Here is a 2,469-nt window from a genome sequence, read left to right on the forward strand (position 1 = left end):
TCCACAAAGCTGCGATCGCGGCGTTAGAAAAGCTCGCTCTTCTACCAACCAGCTGGGCTTTCAGCTCCGCAATTTGTGGTAGTGAGAGAGGCGAAGTGAATAAATTGTGATTCACAGGCCATTGTTTATGCGTCTCGATTGCGTGTAGTGTGTGCCACACTTTACAGGGCCAGCAAAAGAAGTTGGAGCAAATACATTGCCTCGAGTCTCAGCCAAAAAGCCATATAAAACTGGCTCCTAAACAAAATTCCTGGCTCTTTTCGATTACAAAATTCGAGCAGCTAAGACGACGGTCAATGCAACTCTATCGCCATTTCATATGCACAATCAAATTCAATCAAATCCGCCCTTTGACACCGCATTCCATACACCTTTTCCCTTTGTGTACAAATATCCGAGTGTAGGGCTATTAAAAAGCACTTTCTTATCAATGCAGGAAAAGGCAAACCGAATGAAGTCCCCTTGCAGCCAAAAGGTGCAAAGGAAACCGAACAATGACGGAAAACGTTGCCAGCCAGCAGCTCAGGAGTTCAGCACCACACATAACAACCACGCCAGCCCACCGCCCACCGCCCACCGCCCACCGAGCAGAACAGGATCCGACGAACCACCCAGCCACCCACCGAATGGCTTGGCTGAGCGTCAAGTGTCATAAAAAAATAGGAACAACACTTGCAAGCCAAAAACTAAAGTGCACGAGTTGCCGGCCATGTGGTTCTTCACACACCACCCACCAGTCACCAGTCAACTTTCTCCGCCCAACCACCCAGCACCACCCACCAAGGCACCACCCCACCATTCACTGCCCCCCATTCACCGTTCACCACACTCCTATTACCACTAGATCCATTTTCGCTCATCTTTCAAAGGCGCCGTGTTGCGTTTGTGTTTGTGGTGCCTGCAGGCGGAGAAAACGTCATAATGTCAGGTTATTTGTTTCATTTGGGCAAAGTATACTTCATAAATATTATATCTTGTAAGTCACTTTATTAATGAACATCCATGTACACGAAATCCACAAGCTTAAGCGGCATTATTGTGACATACATATTGATTGAAATGTACGAACATGTAAGCATCAACCTGCTATTGATTGGAATTCACTGATTTTCTCGCAGTGCACGACAGCGGGCATATGGGTAACTGCAAAGAAATACAAAAGAAAACATTTACAAAACTTCCATTTCCGCTTTATGTGGGCAGTATTCGCTGCAGGAGAGCAGGGGCGGGGAAATTGAAAAAAGATAGTTTCACATAAACCCTTGGGCATTTGCCCCCGCCCGCTTTTCCAGCTCCCCTGCCCCTGTCCCCTCTACCCGCCACGCATAACTCAAATACAAACAGAAATGGCAGAGCTTGCAGGTGAGCATTCCACTAGTTCGCTTTTGGGCGGCGGAAGTGAGCATTGTTGAAGTTTTGCAAGGTAAATCAAATGATAAAATGAAGATGCAGTCCAACGTCCAGCAATGCAGCAGCGGCAGCAACAACAACAACAACAACAGGAACAGCAGCTGATAGCAACAGTTTTGGGACAACTCAAGGGAAATGGAGCTTTTCACCACGGCAGCGACGCCTGCGCCGAAAATGCACTCAATGCTCGAGTGAGTTTTCCATTGTTTACCTATTTCCGCCAGCAAGGCTACAGCGCTTGTTATCGCTCGGCGTTGCCTACTTTTAGGCGCCCACTTTGGTTCGCAATTATCGTAGCCTGCTTTGCGGCTTGGCTTAACCCTTAGCTGTGCCAGCTGGGTCATATCGCGCGCCCCAGCGTATGAGTAATTTTTCGCTTATCAAGTAATGGACTTTTAATCGTGCGAATTGCGTGAAAGGGTGAAGTGCGGCCACACACTTGACAATATATTTATACGTCTTATTTGGCTAAGCCCTGCGGCTTGATCGTAAATTTTCCTATCGCCACACGATCGAAATAGCCGTCAAATAGAGCATAATTAATTTGTTGCAATGACAACAATTTCGCACCACATTTTGGTTCAATTAACGAGTGCCTGTGAATTGTGACAATCAATATGAAATGAATCTTTTCACAACTAATTGAACTCTGACGTAGGCAGCTATCGGAAAAGCCCCATTGGAAAGTACTCTTCCCGCTGGAAAGCTTTTTGTTTGCCCTTATCATTGCTACCTCGCCCCAAAAGTTAACACCCATATGCTGGTTGATTGTAATCATTATTTGGCTCAATTGTACGTCATAAATTTGCAAGTATAAGCCCGCAATCAAAATTATTCGACATGTAGACGTTGGTAAAAATTATGGCCCGCCGATCGGCGCTCAACAAGTGTCACACAGTTCCCAACAAAACCAAAACCCCAGTCGATCGATTTCGATTGTCGCCTCTCATTTCAAATGCAAATCAGTCAATTAGAGCGTCGCAGTCGGCTAATTCGAATTGCGCGAATTGCTGGGCTAATATTGCATTAGCACTTCCAGCCAGTGCTATTTATTTTTAG

The sequence above is a fragment of the Drosophila erecta genome, unplaced genomic scaffold (genome assembly GCF_003286155.1).
Source record: "Drosophila erecta strain 14021-0224.00,06,07 unplaced genomic scaffold, DereRS2 tig00000021-arrow-pilon, whole genome shotgun sequence".
NCBI classification, from domain to species: domain Eukaryota; kingdom Metazoa; phylum Arthropoda; class Insecta; order Diptera; family Drosophilidae; genus Drosophila; species Drosophila erecta.